The following is a 22829-nucleotide window of genomic DNA, read 5'->3' on the forward strand; positions in this document are numbered from 1 at the left end:
TGAGCGCTCTACTCGAGTAACGAACTCCATTGACTACAATGGGAGACTCGAGCATTTTTGTATGTGGGACACCAGGTGCCCTGACCCCCAGGGATGCGTGCGTTGAACAGGCATAAACCAATCCGGCTGTATACCACTCAGGGCATTATACGTCAGCGGACATCCAAAAACAGGCAATGTACAATGAATTGTCCTGTTATACAGCCAGATGCTTGTGAATATCTTGTGCGCACTACTGGTCCCAGGCAAACAAACCACTGATGCACACAATGAGAGGAGTAGTAGTCCTAGAAAGGACTGTTGGGTTGCAATTATTTCAATCCCGTGCCACCTCAGTCACAAATTTGTCAGGGGCCACAAAAGTGGATATAAAATGGATGCGAGTACTTCTAACCATCAGTACAATTCAACAACCCATTCTTAAACAAAAGATTGCCTTGAAGCTGGAGGTGTCGCAAAAGTTGCCACCACAGGTATACAGTGACCCTGTGAAAGTCTCATTAAATTAGTTAGGCTCCTTTATTCGCTACAAGGACAGCATGAACCGTGAAGAAATTGGAGTGGGCAAAGCAGGACAATTTATTCTGTGTATGCGTCAGATAGCTGAACACCGCACTGGGAAACTTTTGTGTACCAAGAGTATAGGCAAACTCCTGAAACATTTCTGTACCAAGAGTATAGGCGACCCCCTGAAACATTTGTGTACCAAGAGTATAGCCGACTCCCGGAAAAATTGGTGTACCAAGAGTATAGGTGAATCCCTGAAAAATTTGTTTACCCAGAGTGCAGGTGAAACCCAGAAACATTTTTAAAAGCTAGAGCTCGTAGTTGCTTAATTTGCTAACAAAGCCTGGAGGCAGCCCTCCTAAAAAATTTAGTTCTAGCAGAGCCTTTTGGCCCTCTAAAAAATTGGCTGTTCAGCGTGATGACATGCTGGTTTAGGAGGTGGAAGATCAGAGTGGGATAGACCAAGCTACTTCTCCCCTTTTTGGGGGGTGATAGAGGGAGCATGGTTCTCCTGTTCCAGCCCAAAAAATCTTTATGCCCTGCTGCTTTTCACTGGTGGAGAAGAAAAGTCAGGGGAAACCCAGCCTTTGCTCATCTTAATGAGTGTAAGCCTGTCGGTGCTGTAAGTTGACAGGCAGGTACGCTTATCCGTAATGATCCCCCCAGCAGCACTAAACACCCTCTCTGATAAGATGCTAGCGGCAGGGCAGGCCAGCACCTCCAAGGCGTACAGTGCAAGTTTGTGCCACGCATCCAGCTTTGACAACCAATAGTTGTATGGAGCAGAGGGATCACAGAGAACATTGGCACGGTCGGCTATGTACTACCTGACCGTCTTTTTACAGTGTTCCCTCCGACTCAGCCTAGACTGGGGAGTGGTGACACAGTCTGACTGGGGAGCCATAAAACTGGCTAAGGCCTTGGAGAGTGTTCCCCTTACCTGTACTGGAGATGCTGCCTGATCCCCACACCTCCCCTGCTATTTGGCCCACTGAACTACGTCCTCTAAGGCTAGCACTGTCAGATGGGAACTTTAGCATCAGCTTTTCCACCAGGGCCTTGTGATATTGCATCACTCCCGTCCTCCTTTCCTCTTTGGGAATGAGAGAGGAAAGGTTCTCCTTATACTGTGGGTCGAGAAGGGTGAACACCCAGTAATCCGTGTTGGCCAGAGTCCGTCTAATGCAAAGGTCACAGGAAAGGCAGGTTAACATGAAGTCAGACACGTGTGCCAGAGTCCCAGTATGTAACACATCTCTGCCCTCACTAGGAGGATGACTTTCATGATCCTCCTCCTCTTCAGCCCATACACACTGAACAGATGTGAGGGAAGTAGCATGGGTACCCTCTGCAGTGTAGGCAGCAGTCTCTTCCTCCTTCCTCCTCCAATACGCGCTGAGAAAGACATTAGGGTGGCATATATTTATTTTTAGTCCCACTTCAGCACTATTCAGCAAATCCAGCTATCTGATTAGTTGTTTGGGTTGTCTGTTTCAGAATTTCAGCAACCTGATTGGTAAATAGTGCTAAAGTTGGGCTGAAAATAAATACATGCGTGAGGGTGGTGTGGCTGTCAAGTGACATATTGTCATCCCCCATCTCCTGTTCTAACCGCAAAGCGTCGGCCTTTATGCTTAGCAGTGAACTTCTCAGCAGGCAAAGCAGCGGGATGGTTACACTGATAATGGCCGCATCACCGCTCACTATTTGTGTAGACTCCGCAAAGTTTTCTAGGACCGGACAAATGTCAGACATCCATGCCCACTCCTCTGAAGAGCTGTGGAGGCTGATTACCACTCCAACAGCCATGTTGCAGCTGGTATTCTACAATGGCTCTACTCTGCTCGTAAAGCCTGGCCAACATGTGCAACGTAGAATTCCAGTGCTTAGGCACGTCGCACAAAAGTCGGTGCACTGGCAGCTGGAAGCAATTTTGCAGTGCCCTGAGAGTGGCAGCATCTGTGGTGGACTTCCTGCAATGTGCACACACGTGACACACCTTACTGAGCAGGTCAGACAAATGGGGGTAGTTTTTAAGACAGCGCTGAACCACTAGATTGAACACGTGGGCCAGACATGGCACGTGTGTTAGTCTGCCAAGCTGCAGAGCTGCCACCAGGTTACACCCATTGTCACACACGACTATGCCTGGTTGGAGGGTTAGCGGCGAAAGCCACAGATCGGTCTGCTCTGTCAAACCCTGTAACAGCTCTTGGGCGGTGTGCCTCGTCTCAAGCTGAGTAGTTTCAGCTCAGCCTGCTGGCGCTTCCCCACCGCAGTGCTGCAGCACCTCATGCTACCGACTGCAGGCGACGTGCTCACATGTGGTAATAGAGAGGTGGAGGTGGTGGAGGAGGGGTGGTGTTTGGAGGAGGCGGCATAATACGCCGGAGAAACCATCACAGAGGTAGGATCCGCAATCCTAGGTGTGGGTAGCACGTGAAGTGTCCTTTTGTATCATTATAAGTTGGAGCCTTTAACAAAATATAAGCCAAACTAAGGGTGGACACATCTCTAAATATTGTATTTCCTTATTTATTTGTCCTTGGCACTTTTCTATCCAACTAAAAAGACTGACTGGGTTAGAAACCAGGTGAAGCCGGGATCAAAGAGGTCTCTATCCCACAGATTCACCTCTATGGTTCCATCCCAGTTCTGTCGCCATGCAGTTTGATGCATGAAGGATGGATAGCGGAGAAAGAACCGACACTGGACTGCCGAACGTACAGCGGTATGAAAGAAGCCTTATCCTACTGATGTACACACATATTCTGTCCGCTTCCACTGTATAGTAACCACCTTGTTGAGGGATTTGCATAAGGTCGCTTTCACATGGCCAAGAATATCGCATGAGATTTGTGCGATGCGAGACACACAAATCTCGCATGAATATGAACCCTATTCTTTTGAAAATCATATCTTTGGGCTTTCCTTCGGAATGCATCAGCCATTATTTTCAATGGGGCTGGAAAAAAGGTGCACAGGTTTCCCATTGAAAACAATGCAAAACACTTGCTGGTCCTCCGGCACAGCTGAAAGCCACGCCGGAGGATCACTACTTCCCTAAAGTCATGGGAGGCGTTTTTAACACAAAAACACTTCACATCTGTGCGGACAACGCACATTGGCAAACACGATATCCAGTTTCACGGCCCTATAATACATTCACCCATGTTTAATTAGCCTAAGGTCCCCTTTCCACTAGCGAGGAAATCACACGTTTTAAGTGCGATGCAAGAGTGTCAGCTCTCACAGGAAAGTGCCACACATGTTGTTGGATTATTTCAGCGTTTTGCTTGTTTATGTCGCCCATATAGTGCAATGGAAAAACAGATTTCTCGCATCGCATTACAAAAGCTTGCAATTTTGCAGCGTTGTGATTTTCTCGGAGCGATATCGCTATCGCCAGTGGAAAGGAGCCCTAAGGGCTCCCACACACCTGTGTTTTTTTAATGCTGCGTTTTTGTTTTTTTTTAACATGAACGTCAATGGGACTTTCTAATGTTAAACACATTGCAAGATTGTACTTTGCGGTTTGTGTACGATGCGGTTTTTAACATTAGAAAAACATTGACATTTGCGTTAAAAAAAACGCAAGTGTGTGGGAGCCCTCAGTCATACAGCCATAAATTCAGTCCTTTTCTACTAAAAAATATTTAGCCTGCTCATATAGATATTTTCGTAAGTTCCTCAGACTCTAAGTTCACATGGCGGAATCCAATGCAGATTTTTCTGTATAGATTCTGACTCTAAGGCCGCCTGCAGATGAGCGTATGCGTAGATATGCTTGCGATAACATGACCTAATCACACGCAAATCTGCACATTCTACTGTACTTTTCTATGCTGCTGGGCTCGTTCACATCTGCGCAGGACACACCAGCGCCAGGTTTGAACCAGCTGGGCAGCCTAATTAGACCCTGCTGTTATCAATAGGCACTACAAAATTGCGCAGTTCAGTGCACAATTTCATGTGGACGGGGTGCGCATTTGCATACCCCCATAGATTCCTACAGTGCTTTGGATGCGCACAAAAATAGAGCATTTTGAGTATATATTCACATGTGAAAATTGAGCACAAAAACGCTGTATGCGAGGGAACCCAGACAGGCTTCTACAGATGGACGATTTTTCATGTGTGCAAAAGACGTGAAAAATTGCCCATCTGCAGAAGCCCATATGTGCAAATACGATCTCTGCAGCGCAACATATTTGTGCATGAACGAGGTTGGAAGAGGCAGCGCACTATTTCTGTGGATTAAAATGCTATTTAGGCAAATAAGAACCAGATGTGTTTTTTTTATGATTTTGTGCAGTGTTCCATGCATCACCCAGCATATTTGCGCACCCTTCATCTGTAGAGTCATTCCTGCACAAAATGCAGAAAAATAGAGCAGTTCCTACTTTTTCCATGTGTATGAACTGCCTTTGCAAAATATATTCGTGAGAGTGAACCCATTGAAATCAGTGGGTTCTATTTTCGGTGCTATGCATGCGCAAATACAGGCGCAAACAGTCATGTGAAGCCACCCAAAAAACCATGGCAGAAATCTGCTGCAGCTGTGCATGTTTAAACCTGCAGATCCGCATGCAGATTTAGCGCTTCACAATCAGCAAATTCACATGTAGAATTCTCGCCACGGAAGCAGCGCAGAATCTGAGTTCAGAAGTAACAAATTATTTCTTTTCCCCACACACAGATTTGACATCCACATGCAGAAAATTCTGTGCCATAAAGACTGCAGGAGAATCAGAAGTTCTACATACAGTCGTGTGCTTGTAAACAGGTATATGTTGGCCGCCATAGAGGAGCATGAGTGCACTACTGTACGGTAGACAAAGAAATCTGACAGTAAGGGCTTCAGCACATTGGCGTGTTTAAGGGCTTATTCCGACAAGCATGTGTGCAACTAAACTTGGCGGCCTGTAGCGTAGATCTTCCCCTTCATCGGCAGAGCGCAGGAGTTTAAAAATAACCGTCCGATCTTTTGTGCACATAATATTCACTACGTGTAGAAAAGATAGCACAGGTCCTATATTTTCTCAGCCGTACAATTAATGGGCGAGAATTCCAATAGTGAAAGCAAAACTGCTGAAATCTATCGATATCAGTGGTCTCGTTTTGTCCCGTTATGCGGCCATGATTATCACGGCCGCATAGTGGGACAAAACAAAGCCATTGATATCAATGGATTTCAGCAGTTTCATTTTCAATATTGGGATTTGCATCCGTTAATTGCATAGGCAAGAAAAGATAGGACTTAATACTACGTGTGGGAAAGATACAAATTTGCATGCATGGAGTTTGAACAGCAGGAGAAGGGGAAAAAGACTGTTTATGCACAACTACGCTCCCTATCATTGAGTGTAGTTGTGCATATGACCGTCTGAAACCACCCTAAGAGCAAAAGCAGACGGCCGAGAACCGCCAATGAAATAAGGATGGGTGTGTCTAAGATACATAGGGAACACCCATTCAACAAGGCTGATCCACCTCCATTAGATTACCATATTGTCAGCAAGTATGACTTCACTGGTTTTCTGTAATAAGCCTTGTGTGGTGCAGAGTGTATGCTCTTGCTTACGACCAGAAGGTTGCAAGTTCAAACCCCACAATAAGTTGGCGCTATATAACTAACAGGTTACTTGATTGATTTGAGGTTGCAGTCCATCAATAATTCTGTGCTTGCCGATTGGACAACTGTGACAAATCTAACACTATCACCCTCAATCGGCTATGGTGACAGTCAGTGCCGCCTATAACACTTTGTTGAGTTGGAAGTGTTTTGTGTGAGATTGTCTTTGTCAGCCCAAGATTTTAACTAGTATCAATAAAAGATTATTTTAGGTGTTTGTAACTGTGAAGGGCTTCTACAAACTAATTTACAGACAATTTTCTGCCGCAGTGAAAAACATAGTGCAAAAATGCAAAATGTGAGGGAAATCAATTGGTTCTACTATCTGCGGTTTGCGCAAATGATTTTGCTTGAGCAAATATGTACGCAAAAACGACTATCTGCAGGAGCTCTAAGCCTTCAATTTCTGCCCCAGATTATGTGGAAGATCCATGTTAGATCTTCCAGCATAGAGAATGCCGTGTGAACAGGCCCTAAGGGTGCATTCAGACGACCCTATATCGGCTGGGTTTTCACGCCAAGCCAATATATGATGTCCTCGTCTGCAGAGGGGGGGGGGGGGAGGATGGAAGAGCCAGGAGCAGGAACTGAGCTCCTGCCCCCTCTCTGCCTCCTCTCCACCCCCCCCTCTCTACAGTAGTAGTAGCAGTCTGGACAGGCCCCAGTAACATATCATTAGCAGCAGTATAGGGGGAACACAGTATTAGTTCCATTTCAGTAGTAGTTGCAGTCTAGACAGGCCCCAGTAACATATCACTAGCAGCAGTATAGGGGGAGCACAGTCTTAGTTCCATTTCAGTAATAGTAGCAGTCAAGACAGGCCCCAGTAACAATTCCGAAGCAGCAGTATAGGGGGAGCACAGTATTAGTTCCATTTCAGTAGTAGTAGCAGTCAAGTCAGGCCACAGTAACATTCCCGTTGCATCAGTTTAGGGAGATAACAGTCTCTTTCACATTTCAGTAGTTGCAGTATAGACAAGGCCCCAGTTACATTTATGTAGCAAAAGTGTAGGCCAACCCCACACACCTTGCTGTAGAATGAGTGCAGGCGAAGCCCATAAAAATTACTAGGATTACACTGTAGGCGAGGGGCCAAAAAAAAGGGTATACCAACAGTGCTAATGTACCTCAGAAAAATTGCCCATGCCCAACCAAGAGGGCAGGTGAAACCCATTAATCGCTTTAGTTACAGTGCCTTAATTTGTAACTAGGCCTGGAGGCAGCCCAGTTAAAATAAAAATTGGTTCAGGTTAAAGTTTCAACGCTTTAATGAGAATTGAAACGTATAAACATTGTTTACAAAAGTAATATGACTGAGCCTTGTGGGCCTAAGAAAAATTGCCCGTTCGGCGTGATTACGTGAGGTTTCAGGAGGAGGAGCAGGAGGAGGAGGATGAATATAATACACAGATTGATGAAGCTAAAAGGTCCCCGTTTTTGATGGTGATAGAGAACGATGCTTCCATCCGCGGGTGCAGCCTACGTATTGTTTAGGTACCGCTGCTGTCCGCTGGTGGAGAAGAGAAGTCTGGGGAAATCCAGGCTTTGTTCATCTTTATGAGTGTAAGCCTGTCGGCACTGTCAGTTGACAGGCGGGTACGCTTATCCGTGATGATTCCCCCAGCCGCACTAAACACCCTCTCTGACAAGACGCTAGCCGCAGGGCAAGCAAGCACCTCCAGGGCATACAGCGCGAGTTCAGGCCACGTGTCCAGCTTCGACACCCAGTAGTTGTACGGAGCAGAGGCGTCACGGAGGACGGTCGTGCGATCGGCTACGTTCTCCCTCACCATCCTTTTACAGTGCTCCCGCCGACTCAGCCTTGACTGGGGAGCGGTGACACAGTCTTGCTGGGGAGCTATAAAGCTGTCAAAGGCCTTGGAGAGTGTTCCCCTTAATGCGCTGTACATGCTGGCTGATCTCCGTGCCTCCCCTGCTACCTGGCCCTCGAACTGCGCCTTCTGCCACTAGCGCTGTCGGATGGAAATTTTACCATCAGTTTGTCCACCAGGGTCCTGTGGTATAGCATCACTCTCGAACCCCTTTCCTCTTGGGGTATGAGAGTGGAAAGGTTCTCCTTATACCGTGGGTCGAGCAGTGTGTACACCCAGTAATCCGTAGTGGCCAGAATGCATCTAACGCGAGGGTCACGAGAAAGGCATCCTAACATGAAGTCAGCCATGTGTGCCAGGGTACCTGTACGCAACACATGGCTGTCCTCACTAGGAAGCTCACTTTCAGGATCCTCCTCCTCCTCCTCAGGCCATACACGCTGAAAGGATGACAGGCAAGCAGCATGGGTACCCTCAGCAGTGGGCCCGGCTGTCTCTTCCCCCTGCTCCTCCTCAGGCTCCTTCCCCTCCCCCTCCTCTTCCTCCTCATCAACGCGCTGAGATATAGACATGAGGGTGCTCTGACTATCCAGCGACATACTGTCTTCCCCCGCCTCCGTTTCCGAGCGCAAAGCGTCTGCCTTTACGCTTTGCAGGGAACTTCTCAAGAGGCATAGCAGAGGAATGGTGACGCTAATGATTGCAGCATCGCCGCTCACCATCTGGGTAGACTCCTCAAAGTTTCCAAGGACCTGGCAGATGTCTGCCAACCAGGCCCACTCTTCTGTAAAGAATTGAGGAGGCTGACTCCCACTACGCCGCCCATGATGGAGTTGGTATTCCACTATAGCTCTACGCTGCTTAAAGAGCCTGGCCAACATGTGGAGCGTAGAGTTCCACCGTGTGGGCACGTCGCACAGCAGTCGGTGCACTGGCAGATTAAACCGATGTTGCAGGGTCCGCAGGGTGGCAGCGTCCGTGTTGGACTTGCGGAAATGTGCGCTGACCCGGCGCACCTTTCCGAGCAGGTCTGACAAGTGTGGGTAGCTTTTCAGAAACCACTGAACCACCAAATTAAAGACGTGGGCCAGGCATGGCACGTGCGTGAGGCTGCCGAGCTGCAGAGCCGCCACCAGGTTACGGCCGCTGTCACACACGACCATGCCCGGTTGGAGGCTCAGCGGTGAAAGCCAGTGGTCGGTCTGCTCTGTCAGACCCTGCAGCAGTTCGTGGGCCGTGTGCCTCTTCTCTCCAAAGCTGAGTAGTTTCCGCACGGCCTGCTTACGCTTGCCCACCGCTGTGCTGCTGCGCAGCGCGACACCGACTGCTGGCGACGTGCTGCTGCTGACACATCTTGATTGTGAGACAGAGGTTGCGTAGAAGGAGGAGGAGGGTGGTTTAGTGGAGGAAGCATACACCGCCGCAGATACCAGCACCGAGCTGGGGCCCGCAATTCTGGGGGTGGGTAGGACGTGAGCGGTCCCAGGCTCTGACTCGGTCCCAGCCTCCACTAAATTCACCAAATGTGCCGTCAGGGAGATATAGTGGCCCTGCCCGCCTGTGCTTGTCCACGTGTCCGTTGTTAAGTGAACCTTGCCAGTAACTGCGTTGGTGAGGGCGCGTACAATGTTGCGGGAGACGTAATCGTGCAGGGCTGGGACGGCACATCGGGAAAAGTAGTGGCGACTGGGAACCGAGTAGCGTGGGGCCGCCGCCATCATGTTTTTGAAAGCCTCCGTTTCCACAAGCCTATACGGCAGCATCTCCAGGCTGATCAATTTGGCTATGTGCACGTTTAACGCTTGAGCGTGCGGGTGCGAGGCGGCGTACTTGCGCTTGCGCTCAAACAGTTGCGCTAGCGACTGCTGGACGGTGCGCTGAGAGACATTGCTGGATGGGGCTGAGGACAGCGGAGGTGAGGGTGTGGGTGCAGGCTCTTCCTCCGAATCCTCTGTACACTCCTCCCTCGGACTTACTGCCCTTACTACTACCTCACTGATAGACAACTGTGTCTCATCGTCATTGTCCTCCTCACCCACTGAAAGCTCTTGAGACAGTTGCCGGAAGTCCCCAGCCTCATCCCCCAGACCCCGGGAACTTTCCAAAGGTTGGGCATTGGTCACGACAAACTCCTCCAGTGGGAGAGGAACCATTGCTGCCCAATCTGGGCAGGGGCCCAAGAACAGTTCCTGGGTGTCTGCCTGCTCCTCAGAATGTGTCATTTTCATGGAGTGAGGAGGCTGGGAGGAAGGAGGAGCAGCTGCCAGAGAATTCAGAGTTGCAGCAGTGGACGGCGTAGAAGGCTGGGTGGTCAATAGATTGGTGGATGCACTTTCTGCCATCCACGACAGGACCTGCTCACACTGCTCAGTTTCTAATAAAGGTCTACCGCATGGACCCATTAATTGTGAGATGAATCTGGGGACACCAGAAACTTGCCTCTCTCCTAATCTCGCAGCAGTCGGCTGCAATACACCTGGATCAGGAGCTCGGCCTGTGCCCACACCCTGACTTGGGCCTCCGCGTCCTCGCCCCCATCCACGTCCTCTAGGCCTACCTCTACCCCTCAGCATGGTGTATTACGAGATTAGCAGAAACAGAACGCTGTAATTAAATGTGCCGCTTATTGGCCTGTGGTTGGAGGCTGACTTCGCGTACGTAACGCACAGCAGAGGCAGGAAACAATTATGCGCAAGGCTGGGTATTAATTCACCAACTACTACCCCCAGCAGAGACGCTGTAAACGGAAGGCAGTGACAGGCAGGCCAAATATTGCATATTTTTTAACTTTGTGGGAACAACCACACTGCCTGTGATATACACTGTATTTCGATTGCCCTGTTGGAGGCTGACTTCGCGAACGTAACGCACTGCAGAGGCAGGAAACAATTATGCGCAAGGCTGGGTATTAATTCACCAACTACTACCCCCAGCAGAGACGCTGTAAACGGAAGGATCCCTCAGCAGCCGGCTGTGATTCACTACGCGCAGGAACTCGGCCTGTGCCCACTGCAGACATAGAACAATGTAACTGAAATAGTTATATTCTAGAAGGATCCCAAACTACCATCCTGACTGGAGATGCTGTCTCGTCTTCTCCTTTCCCAACAGGCTAGAATCAGTTAGGGTCTAACTGGGGCTCATCCCTATTAGTTAGCCTAGCATTAATCATTGGCTTTATCTGGGTATTGTCTCAGTCTAGTTTGGGATCCTTCTAGGTCTGTTAATCGTTCTATAGGCAGCAAGTTTGTATCTTGGGGCTAGAATGGTACCTTGAAGGCTATATATGAGGGCTCTTAGTTAAAGGCGACCAATTTAAAATATCTATAATTTGGTGCGCCTCTACACCGATTCTTAAAGGGCTCCTTTGAGTCGTTCGTGAGGGCTCTTAGTTATAGTCGACCAATTGAAACTATCCCCTGGTTGGGATGTTTCTATACCTATACTAAAGGGCACCTTTGTAGTTGACGTGTAACAGCTACAGTTCTATTTATGGTGATTCAATTGTACTTACTAGATGACAGTCATTATGTATCTGGGTTCCTGATGAGTCAATATTTGACAGAAACGCGTTGAACCAACTCTAATTGAACCAACTCTAATTGAACAGTCAGGTGGTTGATCAGTCTTTACTGACCAACGGTATACTAGTCATCGAATCATTCATATCTTTTACAGTCAAGGATTAACCGTAATTAAACTGAATACTAAAGCCCCAACTAACTATCACAAAGTCGGTTACCTGTGTTGAACTAGCCCTTCATAGGGACCAATATCTGGTTACATACCCCGAACCGCACGATTAAGGGCTTATTTTGCAATTACTCCCCCCGATCTAATCCGGAGAGTGTAACAGCATATCTGTTGTGGTATCATAAAGAATTTGGGTGGCCAGGAGAATATTGTAACTAGAGATGAGCGAACGTACTCGTCCGAGCTTGATGCTCGGGCGAATATTAGGGTGTTCGGGATGTTCGTTATTCGTAACGAACACCACACGATGTTCGGATGTTCGTCTATATGCGCTCAATGGGGCCGGCGGCAGCAGCGCCAACCCCATTGAGAACATATAGAAGACAAATCCTTCTTCTCTGCCACAGCTGGAACAGCTGTGACAGAGAAGAACGATGTTTGCCCATTGAATTCAATGGAACCGGCAATACAGCCGACTCCACTGAATGCAATGGGCTGCCGGCGATCGCGGGATGAATTGTCGGAAAGGGGTTAAATATATAAGCCCTTTCCTGCAATTCATCCAGAAATGTGTAAAAATAAAAAATATATATATACTCACCTGGTGCCGGCAGATGGAGTTCAGCGCGGCAGGCTGCAGTTCTCCTGAACTGCTCTGAACAGCTGTGAGTAGTATTCAGCAGCCGGGGATTTAAAATCCCCGCCTGCTGAATGAGAGGCCTCTGATTGGTCACAGCCTGACCAATCAGAGGCCAGCCCTCACTCACACCCATTCATGAATTCATGAATGGGTGTGAGTGAGGGCTGGCCTCTGATTGGTCAGGCTGTGACCATTCAGAGGCATCTTATTCAGCAGGCGGGGATTTTAAATCCCCGGCTGCTGAATATTACTCACAGCTGTTCAGAGCAGTTCAGGAGAACTGCAGCCTGCCGCGCTGAACTCCATCTGCCCGCACCAGGTGAGTATATATATATTTTTTATTTTTACACATTTCTGGATGAATTGCAGGAAAGGGCTTATATATTTAACCCCTTTCCGACAATTCATCCCGCGATCGCCGGCAGCCCATTGCATTCAGTGGAGTCGGCTGTATTGACGGCTCCATTGAATTCAATGGGCTAACATCGTTCTTCTCTGGCACAGCTGTTACAGCTGTGGCAGAGGAGAACTTGCTGTGTCGTTCCCATCATTTTCTTGAATTGCCAAGATTTTCACACATGAAAACCTTAGCGAGCATCGGCGAAATACAAAAATGTTCCGGTCGCCCATTGACTTCAATGGGGTTCGTTATTCGAAACGAACACCCGAACATCGCGGGAAGTTCGTTTCGAATAACGCGAACCCGAACATTTTGGTGTTCGCTCATCTTTAATTGTAACCCAAACCCCCCCCTCCCCCCTTTTTTATTTATCTAGTCGGTTTAAGGGCTGCCACTAGTGGGCTTCAGTTCTTGTTTTGAGTTAGGCCGGCTTCACACGAGCGTGACGGGCTCCGCCGCGGAATAATCCGCGCCGAAGCCCGTCACGGCGCCCCCCAGAGACCCCATACTTACCAGCGGAAGATAGTGTGAAGACGCTTCCCCGCCCACCGCCGCCCAGTCATGTGGCACGCCCACCGCGTCACATGATGCGGCCGGCCGTGTCACGTGACGCGCTGGCCGCGTCATATAACGCGGCAGCGGTAGGCGGGGAAGCGTTTTCACGCTATCTTCCGCTGTGTTACAGTGGGAGATAGCGTGAACGGACGGCTTCCATTGACTGCAATGGAAGCCGTCAGCGCGTACACCCGCGGCAAATAGAGCATGCCGCGGGTGAGGACAGGTGAATTTACGGTGTGGAATTCCGCGGTGGAATTCCGCATCATGAGCATTGTGCTATTAGGTTCAATAGAACCTAATAGTAGCGGGCAACGCAGCGGATTTTTGCCGCGAATTACGCGGCGTAAATCCGTTCGTGGGAAGGAGGCCTTAATCTTGTCCTCCTTTTTGTTATTGTTTTGTTGTTCTTTGTCGTGTCTGTGAGGCATCACTTATGTTTTTAGAAAACATTTAATAAAAGTTATATTTTAAGGGATCTATACAGTGATTAAATAGTGATACTTTTCTCTATCCCTCTGCCTCAGTGATTTATAATAATATATAATATACTAAAAACTCCTGCAATTTTCCTTTTATCTTGATTATTCGCTAGAAAGATAAGTGGTTTAAAATGCTATAAAAGTGCTGTGTGATAGAAATAAAGCTGAGATGATTTTTGGTTACATCAACCTGAATGTGATGTGATGATTTCCAAGGCAGCTGCTGCCTCCTCTTATAACAAACCGAGATATACCTAGGTTTCCCAGGTTTTTACGATAACAGTGATATGTTACACATTGTTTCTGCCACCATGTGTCATTTTCTGCACGTGTTATCAGGAAGTGTTGTGTCTTGTAGGCCTCATGCCCACGACTGGGTCGGATTCCGACTGCGGAATATCGCATCAGAATCAGACCTGGCGCCCCCCAATGTAAGCCGTCCATGCGATTTTCTGCACAGATTAGAACATGCTGCGATTCTCCCCCGTGAACAGAACATCGCATCTGATTTCCCTTCAGGAACAGGGGAGAATCATTTAACACAGCATGTCTATGGTCGGTTATTGCTGCGGAATTCGCGGCTGATGTCTGGCTGTGGATTCCACAGTGATAATCCATCCGTGGGCACTCGGTCTTAGGAAGTGTTTTCTGTAGTTTTTTTGTGCTTATGAGTTGATCCTGTATGATAATCATGAACCCCTCTGTTTCTCCAAAGAGGTTACCCCGAGCCGGCCAGCAGTTTGACGCAGTTTTGCTAACATGATCCTGACTGAGGTCAAAGGCTTGCCTAACATAGAGCTCCTTCTTGGCCTGTGATTGATTATTAGTGTCGGCGTTTTGTGGTGTGTTGTTTCTACTTCTTAATATTTTTTATACTCGTTTTATTGAAGAATAATTTAAAACTTCACAATCTAATACAGTTTCAATCCTCTGTTCCAGGTCATATATTATAATACTTGTTTATACCAGTACAACATTCTAGAGTGCTTAATTACATTCTGCTATTACAGGGAAATCACATATGCATGCTGTATACATATACATTGTAATGTTATTCCAGAAATAAGAAAAAAAAGGGGAGGGGAGGGGAGGGGAGGAGGTTGGAGTCTTGGAAATATATGAAGCAGAGACATATATATGTATGATATATATAATAATATATAAAGCACAGCATTAATTAGATATTCCTGAATCTTAAATAGTTCAGTGAGTTTTGTTTTATCATTCTTTAGGTCACAAAGAATACCGATTAGTTAACGGGCCTCATCGATGTTCGGGCTATTTAGAAGCAAGAGATGGTGATACCTGGGGATCTGTTTGTGAGATTGATGAAGAGCTAAAAACAGCCAAGGTCATCTGTAGAGAGCTGAAATGTGGAGAAGCAGTGCCAACATTACTGAACTACACAAGAGGACCTGGACCAATATGGAGAGAGCAAATCCATTGTGTCGGTAATGAGTCCAGCCTATATGGCTGTTTAAGACGTGATGTAGAAGGAAACTGCATCAAACAAAGGCCTCCTGCTATTGAATGTAAAGGTATGTGATACTTATATGTATGATTTTCATTCATGTAACAGATTTTATTCCAGGAAAGAGAGAAAAGATGAGCACTTGCTTATCTAATAACTTTACTGTACTGTTTAACCTCACAAATGCTGCAGTTATTGCTGACTGACGTAACAAGGCCTTTTTTTACAGGAAAAAAAAAGTTTTAAAAAGTTTTTTTCCTTTTACACAGTGCTTTGAATATAAAAAAATAAAAATAACAAAAAAACAACCCCTTTTCTATTAAATATCATATACTTCATCCAGCACATTAAATACCATTCATAAACAAATAGATAGAATGCCAAAATAGCAGTTTTATATTCATTTTAGTCCTCGAAAATAGGAATGAAAAGTAATCAAAAAGTTTTATACCTGAAAATGGTGTCAATAAAAACTACAAATTATCCAGCAAAATCTAACCTTCATTAAGCCTTGTTGACAAAAAAATTAAAATTGCTCTGGCCTTGCAGTGCGGCGCTACACACAAAGAAAGTACTTATATTGTTAAAAAATAATAAAACCTTTATGTATGTGGGTTTGTCTTACTTATTGTTGCTTGTCATGATTTTCCAGGAAATATAATCACCCCAATTTTTGCCAAGTCAGATCGGGTAAGTCCGACTGGATTTTGGGCGACAATTTTGCGAAAATCAAATTTACCAAAATGCCTTCTATTGGGGTCAGAGTGCAGCCCATTAGCAGCTTGGACACCTGCATCACATGACTTAGCCATATATAACAGGCACATTGTAACCAGCGGTCATTTTACAGATGAGCACAGGACAGAGAAGCTGCATCATGTTCACATACCTGTATAAAACGTGGTTTGTACTTGGGGAGAAATGTTCTCCAGAAAAAATATTGCTGCTGGTGTGAAAACTTGTATTTCAGCAGAGAAGTAAAATGGGTTTGCATTGGAGTTACCAGGGAAATAAGCAGCATCATGTTTATATGACTATACAAAACATAGTCTGTACATTGGGAGAGAGATTCTGCAGTGAGTATATTTCTGCTAATGTTACCATATACAGCAGCAAAAGCGGGCAGACAAACCATGCTTTGGTGTGGGAAATTTGGCAGGGCTCTGTTTGCGGGCTCAGAAGTTTTAAAAAGTCACAAGTCTGTCGCTGTTCCAGTGCTGAGCAGCAGCACTGATTGGCTGAGGGGCTGGTGGCCCTGATTGGCTCCTGTGGGCAGAGCTGGTAGCTGATTGGCTGCCAGTAGCTGTGCAGTGAGGGACCTAGAGTTGTGTGAAGTGCAGTAAAACAACAGTTACTGCAGTTTACTGCGCTTTACCAGCGATTTTTATGTATCAGAACTGGCACATTGAAGAACATGGGGGTTAAGGGCCCTCTTACACATGTGTGTTTGTGCTGCATTTTCAGCGCGCTTTAAACGTGCACGGACTATGCAGTATTAGGGACATGTCGCTGTTTTGTTGCAGATGTTGGTGCAGATCTGCAGCATATTTCACCTCCCATTTGATTTTCTATTGGAAGGGCGATATATGCTGCAGATCTGCACCACAGTCATCTACAAAATCTGCAGCAAAACAGCGGTGTGTAAATACACCCTTGGGCTGCTTTCAGGCGAGCGTGTGAAGGCAGCAGGACACGCGTGTGCTGGCAGAGCGGAGCACGCAGCAAACTCACAATGTACATTGCGAGGCTGCTGCACGCTGCATATGCTTTGCTCTATCTCGGTATGTACAACACGCCAAGATAGAACATACTGCACTGAATTTCGCGGCCCCGGGGCACGCAATGCAGCAGCTGCAATGTGAGCACTGCAATCCATCGGTATGGGAGCTAGTGAAAGCATATTAGCCATGGGATCTACCCTCCAGTGATACGCTTTCAGCACACAGTTGTGTGAAAGCGGCCTAAAGCCCCTAAGTATTTCAATGTGGCCTCTCACACCTGCGTTATTTCAGTGTGTTTTCTATGTGCTGAAAATCGAGCGCTGCATCTCCTATTTCTTGCATTTTTTTAGAGCTAAAATTGCCCTTAGGAATCAATGGGGCTCATAAAAAACACAGTGAAACGCAGGTATAATTTTTTATTAAAACTAACAGATATCAATGGACGTCTGAATGAATACAGTTCATATATACTCCTAGAGGGTTGCCCGTTAAATTCACAGGAAAAAGGGACAGCTGTAAATTTTAGTTTTTATGGCCCTCTAATACTGCATTTTCAGCACGTGTTTAAAACGTGCTGAAAATGCAGCTAAAAACCATCGATGTGAGAGCCTGGCTGTTTTACACGGCCGAGAATTTTCTGTTTTGCCCTAAGAAAGTTCCTGAGTGCAAAATGCATTCAAGAAAACCCATGGCTTTCAAATGGCTCATTCATGGCATAATTGCCTCAAAGAAATCCCAGCGCAAAAAGATAGATCTTTTTTTTTTCTTTGCAATTACGCCATGATGTGTGGTCTTCACAATGGGCGAGCCAGCGCAAATTATGCACCGGCACGCCCACCACCAATTTACAGGCATTTATGAGGCCTCTCATACTAGCGTTTTTTCAGCGTGTTTCTTATGTGTGCAAAATCGAACGTTGCTGGTCCTATATTCTGCATTTTATACACATTTTCATGCAAAAATCGACCATAGGAATGAATATTGTGCATAAAAAACACAGAAACACAATTGCTGGGATTTTACAGCGTTTTACACGCAGGTGGCCATGATGAATTTGGAGGGGGGGAGCTTGTCTTCATTTTGACATCAGTGAAAATACACAAAAACACAAGTCTGAGTGCAGTAAAATGCTGCATAAAAAAACACAGCGTTTTTATAGACGTTTGTGCAAGAGTGGCCTTAAGGTTCAAGCCTTAAAATAAATGTTAGGGCTCCGTGACTTCACCATTAGGTCTAAAGGAATCGCTGGTTTATGAATAGCCAGTATCGGAACTCATAAAGAGGTAACAGGAGTTCCTTTGTGATGTTCCTCCGCCCTGAGCTCCGTGAACATAGTCCGCGCTAGGGCACATGCGCTACGAGCCGGGTTTCTTCATGACTATTATGTCAGGAGTCTCTGTCACTCACAAGATCCCCGGGGCTCCACGCATGCGTGGTTACTACTGGGGGACGCCGGCGCTTCAGGTCGCACTCAACATGAGGACTATCAGCATAGGAGCGTTATGGGAGCTATAACAACCAGTGCACGAACCGGACGTCCACACACCTGCCGGTAACGACTATACCTCACTCATTGGGTGTTTTTGTAATAGGGGTGTGTTTTTGTAAATAAATTGTAGTGTTTGCTTGTGAGTTGTCAGCTTGAAAAAGACCCAGTTTGGGTTAAAACGTCGCTGACGCTCAAGACCGTGGGCTCAATAAAGGTTATATACCTATTATAAATCACTGTGCGGAGTGCTGCCTTCACTATTTACTACTTCCAGGTCTAAAGGGATCCTTTATCTAAGAGGTTTAACCCCTTAGTGATGGAGCCTATTTGCCCCTCAGTGACGGAGCCACATTTTGGAAATCTGACGTCTCTTAACATAGTATAACTCCGTAAAGGCTTTGCATATCCAAGTGATTCTGACATTGTTTTCTTCACTACACTTTGCACTTAATTTACGTTGTAAAAATAGATTGATAGAACTTGTGTATATTTATTAAAAGTGCCAATATTAGGAAAATTTTGAAAAAAAGTCTTTTTTTTCACATTTTCAACTGTAATATCTCAAATATGTGCAAACGTATTGTGCACATTTTTGCTAAGATATATATTTCCAGCTGTTTACTTTATTCTGAATGCTCATTTTAGAAAAACTTTTGTTTTTTTCTTTTAAACCATTTAGGAGACGTACAAATTTAACATTACTTTTCAGCATTTTAAGAAACACTTTGTTTTCCTACACCAAGCCAAGATTGGAAAGGCTCATAGGTGTCAGAATGATAGATACCCCCACAAATACAAATGACCCCATTTAAAAAACTACACCCCTAATGTATTCACTGAGGGGGGTCATGAGCATTTTGACCCCACAGGTTTTTTCAGGAATTAATGCAATTTAGAGGAGAAAAAATAAAATTTCATATTTTTTTCATATATTTTTTCTATAGTGCACATGAAAATGAGGATTGACACCTCAAAATGGATACCCCTGTGTGCTCTGTGTTCAGAGACATACCCATTGTGGCCCTAATATTATGTCTGGATGCACAACGGGGCCTAAAATAAAAGGAGTAGTAGGTGGCTTTCAGAACAGAAATTTTGCTTAAAGGCCTTTTAGGCAGCATAGCACACTGGTAGACCCCCTGAGCGGCTAAAGCCATAGAGAACCCCCACAAATGACCCCGTTTTGAAAGCTAGACCCCTTAGCGAATTGATGTAGGGGTGTACTGAGCATTCTGACTCCACATTTTTTTTGCAAAAATTATTATAAAGCAAGTGAAAAATAAATACAATTTTCACTTTCAAAATAATTTTCTTTGTTTTAAGTAGGGAAAAGTGGGGAAACACACCACAAATTTTATAGCATTAGTTTAGAGATGAGCGAGTATACTCGCTAAGGCACATTACTCGAGCGAGTAGTGCCTTAGCCGAGTATCTCCCCGCTCGTCTCTAAAGATTCGGGGGCCGGCGGGGAGCGGCGGGGGAGAGTGGGGAGGAATGGAGGGGAAATCTCTCTCCCCCTCTCTCCCACCCCCCTCCCGCTACCCGCCGCAACTCACCTGTCATCCGCACAGGCCCCCGAATCTTTAGAGATGAGTGGGGAGATACTCTGCTAAGGCACTACTCGCTCGAGTAATGTGCCTTAGCGAGTATACTCGCTCATCTCTACATTAGTTCTACTGTTCAGCAATACCCCCAATCTGCATACAGGACACATGGCTTGGCCTATAATGGAGGAACCAACTATTGGATTTCGATGCACAATTTATTAAATTCCAGGCCTGTTTGCAAAAAAAAAAAGATATGACTTCATAAAAAGAATCCCTCCCCCTTCCTCCTTTTGGTGTTTCCTATATATTAAACTAGCTGATATTCCCGAGTTATTTTGGTACTGGTGTTTATCTGGTGTTCACACGGAAAATCTTATGAAGTCATGGTAACTTTAGAGATACCGAGGTAAAAATATGATCACCATTTTGCATGGTTCTTTGCGTTACCCAGGAAACACCATGTGGAGGTAACCATGCAACATTTTCCTTATATAAAATGACATCAGGAAGTGAGAGAATTAGATTACGTACATAAAATTTGGACACTAATTGTTTTGTGCTTAGAATTGAATAATCGAGTTGGGACCCATTAACTTATCCTATTTATGACATAATCAATGCTCGCGCCAAATTTCATGTTTTTACGACATCGGGAAGTTGGAGAATTAGTGGCGAGTCAGTCAGTGAGTGAGTGAGAGAGAGAGAGAGAGAGAGAGAGAGAGAGAGATAGAGAGAGAGATGCCTGTGCCAAATTTCTATGACATCGGGAAGTGAGAGAATTAGATTACGTACGAAAAATTTGGACGCTAATTATTTTGTGCTTAGCATTGAATAATCGAGTTGGGACCCATTAGCTTTTCCTATGTATGACACAATCAATGTCTGTGCCAAATTTCAAGTTTCTATGACACCGGGAAGTGAAAGAATTAGATTATGTACATAAAATTTTGACGCTAATTCTTTTGCGCTAGAATTAAATAATTGAGTTGGGACCCATTAGGTTTTCATATTTATGACATAATTAATGCTCGTGCCAAATTTTATGTTTCTACGACATCGGGAAATGAGAGAATTAGATTCCGTACGGAAAATTTGGACGCTAATTCTTTTGCGCTTAGAATTGAATAATCGAGTTGGGACCCATTAACTTTTCCTATTTAGGACATAATCAATGTCCGTGCCAAATTTCTAGTTTCTATGACATCGGGAAGTGAGAGAATTAGATTACGTATGTAAAATTTGGACGCTAATTCTTTTGCGCTTAGAATTGAATAATCGAGTTGGGACCCATTAACTTTTCCTATTTAGGACATAATCAATGTCCGTGCCAAATTTCATGTTTCTAAGACATCAAGAAATGAGAGAATTAGATTCCGTACGTAAAATTTGGATGCTAATTCTTTTGCGCTCGAATTGAATAATCTAGTTGGGTCCCATTAGCTTTTCCTATTTATGACATAATCAATGCTCGTGCCATATTTCATGTTTCTACGGCATCGGGAAGTTGGAGAATTAGTGGCGAGTCAGTCATAGTAACATAGTAACATAGCATGTAAGGCCGAATTAAGACATTGTCCATCTAGTCCAGCCTGTCTATCCTACTGTGTTGATCCAGAGGAAGGCAAAAAACCCCAAGGCCAGAAGCCAATTAGCCCTTTTGGGGGAAAAATTCCTTCCCGACCCCCTAATGGCAATCAGACTGTTCCCTGGATCAACCCCTAATAGTTCCTACCTGCCTGTATACCAGAATTGCCACTTAACCTAATATTTATATCCTGTAATATACTTCTTCTCCAGAAAGACATCAAGTCCCCTTTTAAACTCCTCTATCGATTTTGCCATCACCACTTCCTCCGTTAGAGAGTTCCACAGTCTAACTGCTCTTACAGTAAAGAACCCCTTTCTGTGTTGGTGATGAAACCTACTTTCCTCTAATCGTAGCGGATGTCCTCTTGTTACCGTCGTGGTCCTGGGTATAAACAGATCGCGGGAGAGATCCTTGTGTTGTCCCCTCATGTACTTATACATGGTTATTTGGTCGCCTCCTAACCTTCTTTTTTCTAGAGTAAATAGTCCCAATTTGGATAGCCTCTCCGGGTATTCCAGTCCCGTCATTCCATGTATTAGTTTAGTTGCCCTTCTTTGAACCCCTTCAAGCACTGTGACATCTTTCCTGAGCACCGGTGTCCAGAATTGTACGCAGTATTCCATGTGAGGCCTGACAAGTGCCTTATATAGTGGAAGGATAATGTTCTCGTCCTTCGCCCCTATACCTCTTTTAATGCACCCCAAGACTTTATTTGCCTTTGCAGCAGCTGACTGGCATTGGTTACTCCAGTTTAGTCTATTATCCACTAATACCCCTAGATCCTTTTCCATATCACTTTTCCCCAGCGGTACCCCATTAAGTGAATATTTGTGACATCCGTTCCTCCTGCCCATGTGCATAGTCTTACATTTTTCAACATTGAACTTCATTTGCCATTTTTCTGCCCAAGCCCCCATCTTATCCAGGTCCGTTTGTAGCCGCACATTGTCTTCCGTTGCATTAATTATATTGTATAATTTTGTGTCATCTGCAAATATTGATATTTTGCTATGCAGCCCCTCTATCAGGTCATTAATAAATATGTTGAACAGAGTGGGGCCTAATACTGAACCCTGTGGCACCCCGCTAGCGACTGTGGTCCAATCAGAGTACAAACCATTTATTACCACCCTCTGCTTTCTTTCGTTGAGCCAATTTTTTACCCACTTACACACGTTTTCGCCCAGTCCGAGCTGCCTCATTTTGTATATTAGCCTATTATGTGGCACGGTGTCAAAGGCTTTAGAGGAGTCCAGATATACAAGATCA

The sequence above is a fragment of the Eleutherodactylus coqui genome, chromosome 6 (assembly GCF_035609145.1).
Source record: "Eleutherodactylus coqui strain aEleCoq1 chromosome 6, aEleCoq1.hap1, whole genome shotgun sequence".
NCBI classification, from domain to species: Eukaryota; Metazoa; Chordata; class Amphibia; order Anura; family Eleutherodactylidae; genus Eleutherodactylus; species Eleutherodactylus coqui.